This window comes from Pogona vitticeps, chromosome 3 (genome assembly GCF_051106095.1).
Source record: "Pogona vitticeps strain Pit_001003342236 chromosome 3, PviZW2.1, whole genome shotgun sequence".
Taxonomy (NCBI): domain Eukaryota; kingdom Metazoa; phylum Chordata; class Lepidosauria; order Squamata; family Agamidae; genus Pogona; species Pogona vitticeps.
This window is the reverse complement of record NC_135785.1, coordinates 28,081,468-28,088,396: the sequence shown is the minus strand read 5'-3', so window position 1 is coordinate 28,088,396 and position 6,929 is coordinate 28,081,468. Positions and strand designations below refer to the sequence as shown.

General features: G+C 36.9%; 1 protein-coding gene across 7 annotated transcripts in view; it reads left to right on the top strand.

Moving 5' to 3' along the window:
• The window catches only part of MED12L (mediator complex subunit 12L), a 205,302-nt gene that overhangs the window by 130,850 nt on the left and 67,523 nt on the right, over nt 1-6,929 (top strand). The window lies entirely within an intron of this gene.

The following is a 6,929-nucleotide window of genomic DNA, read 5'->3' as shown; positions in this document are numbered from 1 at the left end:
TTAGAAAAAGAGACTGCAGAAGGAATAGTAGATGGGATGTCAGTCATTATAAAAATAATAAAAGAACTGTTTATTTTAAAGATCAAGCAATAAATATATATTTTATTCCACTTTTTCAATTTTTTATTCTTTTCAATTGGGATAGGGTTATGGGGAGGGGAATTTAGAATTAGGGGGGGGGTAGGTATGGATAGAGAAAGGGTAAAACTCCAGAGAGTAAGATAGTAGATTTGCATCAACTTGTATAATTATACTACAAAGTGAAATAAAAAGAAAAACAGCAAGTTTCCCCAGTATTATTAAAGGTATTAATCTATCTATTCCCTAACTGGGAATAGAAAGATTAATATATATTAAAATATATATTTTGCTGAAGCAGCTAGTCTGTAAAACAATTATACAGAAATCCTTTTCAGAATTAAAGTTTTAAGGAAAATAACATTTTACAATTCATTTCTTTATCAAGTACAAAAGCAATCTATTTGCTCACTAGGCATTGACTTGATTAGGATTTAATGTTTAAAGTAAAGCAAAGTGTGCTGCTTATATACCACTCCATAATGCTTACAGTATTCTCAATGCCGTTTACAGTTTAATTATATATATTGCCCCCACCCCCAGCAAGGTGGGCCCTCAATTTACTGACCTTGAAAGAATGGGAGAAGGAGAAAGCCTTGGGTCGGCTCCTTGAGCCCATTGGTTTTGAATTTAGGTTGTGAGCATGTTTTGACTGCGGTGCTGCAGTTTAACTGCTGTGTCAAAAGGCCTCCTAAGCAATAGAGAAGTTTTGCTTTGCATATGATATGGAAATGTGGGATTTTACTCCCTAATGTTGAGGGCTTTTGACAAAGGAGAGGATATACTACTTTCCCATGAGAAGATATGCCCATCCAAGGATCACAAGCTAATACCCTCCTAGGGGTATATTTTCCCTTCACAGGTTCCAGATAGATTGACAGAAGAGAAGATGTCCAAGTCAATTGCATTATTTATTAATTATCTGGGTTGTTTAAAGAAAAGGAAGAATAAGATAACTTAAATGTTTTTTTTTTATGTTGATAGTCACAAAACTGAATTTTTTAAAGATTTCCTATATAAACAAAAAATTAAGGGGAAAAGAAAATTGAAGTTTTTATTGTTTTTTTTTAAATATGGTGTTAAAGTCAACTTTAATTGATACTGTGGACCACGAGAAAGAAAAATAAATAGGTTCTACATTAAATCCAACCTGACTTTTCACTAGAAGCTATAGTGCCTAAACTGAGGCTTTTGTACTTTGAACATAGCATGAGAAGACAAGTTGACTGGAAAAGATATTAATGATTGGAAAATTATGAGGCAGTAGGAAAAGAGGAAGCTGTAATGTGAGCTAGACAGACTCCATAAAGGAAGCCACAGCTTTTAGTTTGAAAGACCTGAGCAGCGCTGTTAATTACAAAACCATAGGTTACCATAACTTTCAGGTGAGATAATGGTGTTTACTGTATAACAACAGACTTTTTATTCTTGTCGCTATTTTTTACTTTGCCTAAATCAAGCCAGCCAAAAGGGATTTTCACTTGCACAAGCGATCAATGGGAAATTTTCTTTTTTGTATATTTGTGTGTAAGAGTAATTTTTTATGATGAGAGAATTCAAATTGTACACATTTCCCCAGGAAATAAGCACACATATAAATAGTGAAGTTTTCAGGTCATTTCGGGATGGTCCTCCCTAATTCAGGCAAGAAGCCAGAAGTGTATCATGTAATTTAGAATTATGACACTTTTGAATTCACTTATAGGCATCACAGTTCTGAATTACATTGAACTTGTGATAACATGTTATTGAAGTTCAGACATGCCTCAAAATGTGGGCTGGGACGGCCATGCTTCAGGGGACAAAAGATACCAAAGCTATTCATCATGCCTGGGACTAGCACATTTATTCTGTGGAACATGGCACAGTGCCTTTAAAATATACCTCAGAAGATGGTATATTCAGTATGATATAGTGTAGTGCTAGACTGGGGTAACACTGGTTTAAATCACCAGTCAGCCAAAGAGGTTTACAGGGTGCCTTCTCCTCTTTCTCAGACTAACCTACCTCACAAGGATGCTTTGGGAGTAACACGAGAAAAGGGAGGATCATGTAAGGTGTATTGAGCTGCTTGGAGGGAAAGTGGCACATGCATGTATAAATATACCTGATTGAAAAAGTAAGCGTTGTGTTGCAGTTCAAAGCTAAACAGAGTTCTTTTCTCCTCCAAATTTTATTGTGTTATACATTAAAGTTTACAGCTACAATACACATTGTGTATTGTTGTTATGTGCCACTGAATCACTTCAAACTTGTGGCAATGTACAGGGTATGTGAAATATTTAACAAGAAGCTTTATGAGAAACATCTCCTCCCCTTGTGAGTTTTTATGGTTCAGCACAAATTTGAACCTGGGTCCCCTGAATCCTAATCTGGCACTCTATCTGTTATATCACACTTCAATTTAAACACACACACACACACACACACACACACACACACACATGCACGCACACACACACACACACACACACACACACACACACAGAGCAAGTAAGTTTATATGTGATTATTACATTATAATATAAACACACTTTGTATATAAACAGTAAATTTTCTAATTGTTTTGCAGAATTCTATGAATGAAATGTTTTTGTGAGTAGCCTGATAATAACGATTAAATATATGAATATGTAAAATAAGACCATGAATAAAATAACTTACCTTTTGTTGCAGGATATGTGACAACTACTTTTGTACTAGACAACCTCATGCCACTGTACAAACAGTAGAGAAGCCTGATTTCACAAGCTGTCTTGTGTCTTATAAACATGTTCTTCCTCATTTTTTTCACCAGGCACATTTCCTTCCTGTATTAACGATCTCAAGGAAGGTGTTCACATATCACATGGTTAGACCTTGATATTTAGTACTGATTTAGTATATTGGAAAATATGCAGTAGTATGACATATAGAACAGGTTTTCATTTAAAGCAGGGACTACGAAAAAATACAGAGGGAAACTGACTGAATAAGTGGAAAAATCAGAAATAGAATGAAATGCTGTATTTTTTACTAATATGCTTTTAATTTGTTTTAATTACTTTTGAATGCTACATTTTCTTATTAATAAACTTCTAAGTACTTTTTAAAGCTTAGTTTGATTCAAATGTTTTCTTTTAACAATACCTTATTTCATTTTACTCAGAGTTCATTTAATTCTGTGCTAACATTCTTCTATATATATTATAGTTAGTGTGCTTGTATACATTAGCTAAAATGTTTTGACAAATGAGTGGAAAATAACAGCAACATCCTTCAGATTGCTTCTTCCACTCCAGTGAAGTCTGATGCTCTGGGAATACAGAAATTAAACCTTTTTGTGAGTTATGTCCTTGGTCAGATTGATTCATTGATACTTACACTGACTTGCAGTGCCTTCTTAGGATATCAGAGAAGGTTTTTGTATCAGTTCTTCCTGTTAGATGTTCATGCTTTAATATTTGTTATATTAAAAAAGAAAAGAGAAAAAAGAAAGGAAGACAGAGCAAGATTACCTTTAGTTTGTAAGACCTGCGCGGGCCTGTTAGTGATTGGTCGGTCAGTAATTTATAGGTCCATCATAAGTTGGAAGCAACTTCATGGACAATGCGACATGATTGTCCATTTCTGATGAAATAGGCTGAAATTGTTTGTCTTGTGGTGAAACTTCATTGTTGCTTTTGATGTGACATACTAAATGGCCAACCTCTGAAAGTTATAGAACTGAACATGTATGTAAAGTGAGCTAAAGCGAGCTGTAGCCTTTCCCATACTTCTTCTTTTGCTAGTTACATTTGACCTATCAAACTGGAGTTTGTCTTTGCCTTCAAAAGCAACATTGACTTTTAGAGAGCCATCTCATGATACAGACTTGTGTGCCTGGTCTTAGCAAACATATATTAGGTCCAGTATTGCAGTGTTTGTAAGAGCCTGGTCTTAGCAAACATATATTAGGTCCAGTATTGCAGTGTTTGTAAGAGCCTGGAACTTCAGAAGCACCCACTGTTGTGTCCAGTATTGGCTTACTGTCTAAGAAATTCCCTACTCTTTCTGTGCGAGGAGCTTTATGTGCTTGCAGGCCCTCTGTCACCACTAGTCTTTAAATCCACAGCCAACCTGAGTGTAAGTCTGTAAACTTGTGTGTGCAGATGTTTGTGTTTCTGTGTAGGTGTGAACCCGTGGGCATGCATATGTGCTTATGGTGATCCTTCACCAAGCATGTAAGGGATTGTTTGCTTGCTTCCCTGACATTTTGTGCATATGTGTATGTGAGAATGTTGGGGTGTTCGCTCTACATATTTTTGCCTACTGGATCCAATTGTAGTACTTCTTCTGAAACAAAATGGCGGTCGGAGCAAACCCAGCCAGCTGCAGCAACAACCTCACTGTGTTCATTGAATTGTTTTGACTAGTAGCCATTAACAGTAGGGGAAATACTTGACACATTGAAAAAGTAGTTTTTGGACTGTAACTCCCATTATCCCAGTGTTGGTGAAGGCTGATGGGACCTGGAGCCCAACAATATCTGGGCAGCCAGATAACCCTTTCCCTGCTCTGCTCTTGCGTATGCTTACATTTCTGACATTCTCTTAATGTTTGTGATACTTCTTTTAAAACCCAATAGAAATGGTGTTCCATGAATGGTCCAATCTAGCACAATGGGTGGCAAAAATATCTTCCAAGAAACTTCTCCCTTTGTGCTTCCCTGTTTACAATAATTCCTATGACCTATTCTTGTTTCTTTGGTCACAAAAATTCCTGTTTGTGGTCTTCTAAGAAGAACACACAAAGAAGACCAGGTTACACATTGGTAAAACTGTTCCTGTAATTGGGTAACTGCAGACATTTGCAGACAATGGCATGAGTAATAGCTCCTTCTTAAAGAAGAAGTACCCATAAATTTTCATCTGGACGTTCAGTCAATCTTTAAAATATAATTATAGGCCATCTTTAACATCTAAGGATATAAAAGAAAAATCACAAATCTGTATTTGGAAATAGTTTAGTATTTTTGTGACAAAAACTTACACTTTAATACCAGTTTTGTGTTAAATTGAAATGACATCCTGAAGTCATTGTTGCTTCCTTTCCTAGCCTTCTGATACACCATATAGTGACTTCTCAGTTTGTATAAAGGAATGATAGATGTCTCATGGTCAAATCTATGGGCTGAGTCCTGTGTTAAATTTTGATCTCAGATTTTTTCCAGGTTAAGACTAGAGATGGGCACAAATCAGAAGAGTGGTGATTCTTTTTGACTTAATTTATGATAAATCACAAATTACGAATTTATTTTTTTCTGTCAAATTGATGCATTGATTTGTCAGTTTGTTTTTCACTTTAAAACCTATAAAATGACACACAAACACCAGCACCTAGAGACACCAAATTCACAGAGAAGCTTCTCCTGACCTCTACAAGGCCTACAAGTTTAGTGAAGTTTGGTTCTGGACATCCAAATTCTACAACCACAAACTGAGTCCTTCCAGGAAAGTGCCCTTTAGCAGCTGGTTTGGGAAAATCCAATTATCACCAAACTGGGAGATATTGTAGAGCAGTGGTCCCATCCTTGGGCCTCCAGATGTTCTTGGATCACAACTCCCAGAAGACTTCACCACCACCTCTGCTGGCCAAGATTTCTGGGAGTTGAAGTCCAAGAACATCTGGAGGCCCAAGGTTGGGGACCACTGGTGTAGAGGAGAGCCATGGGAAGCTTCTTCGTGATTTTGATGTCTCTAGGTGCTCGCGGGAAACTTTCCTGGGCGGCCCTCTTTGTGGATGTATATCTTGGACATCTGAATCCCAAGCTTCATCAAACCTTGAGGGATTATAGAGGAGAGTCAGTGGAAGCGTCTCTGATATTTTAGCATCACTAGGTGCCTGGAGTGTGTGTTTTATTGCCCAACAAATTGACAAATCAAACATTGCTGAAAATTCATTGTTTCATCTTCGTGAATTGATGAATTAGCAAGTTTGGATAAACTTTGCCATTTGTTTTTCAATTCATGCCTATCTCTAGTTAAGACTGTAGTTCTGTACCCACTTATTTGGAAGTAATCCCCACTGAACTAAGTGGAATATAATGTCTGAGTAGTTATGTGAAGGATTCTGCTATAAATCAGTGTTTTCTCCTTTTTAATGAAAAAAAAAGCATTGTAACCAGCTCCAGTCAGCAATCTGGCTGCTGCGCATTACACCTGCTGAAGTTTCCTGACACTTTCTACAGGCTGTCCACATAGAACATGTTACAGTAACCAGCCAGAATGTAAGTAACGCATGTGTCACCTTAGCCATATCAGACATCCCCAGGAATGGGTACAGCTGGCACACTAGATTACCCTAAACTAAAGACTTAAAAATCACTTGGCCTGTATCCTATCAAGGATTTACACTGTTGTAAGTATAATTATGTAAACAGCAGGAGTGAATTATGCTGATTAACATGTTGCTGTTTGCATTCCTGATCACAGGCCAAGTTGTACGTCTGGCACAAAAATGTGAAGAACAACTTGCTAATTAGTTAATCACTATTGCCATTTATGCAATCAGACTGATGATGGTGTAGAACTCCAATAGGATTCCAACCAATATGTATATCACTAGATCAAGGGGTTAGATGGGAAGGTGGGCAGCTGAGGCCAGGGACAGCAAGGATAATAGCAAAAAGAAAAGAAAAGAAAAGAAAAGAAAACTGACCCATGAAGCACTGAAGCATTCTAACACTGTCTTAATGCTTGAGAAGTAAATATTTTCAATTGTGTTTATTTATACCACTTTCAAAACAACTGTTGAAAATATTTGTGAATATTTGAAAGAGCCCTAATTCTGTACCTGTTTTCTTGTGCAATGCTACTCTGACATGCCTGGCT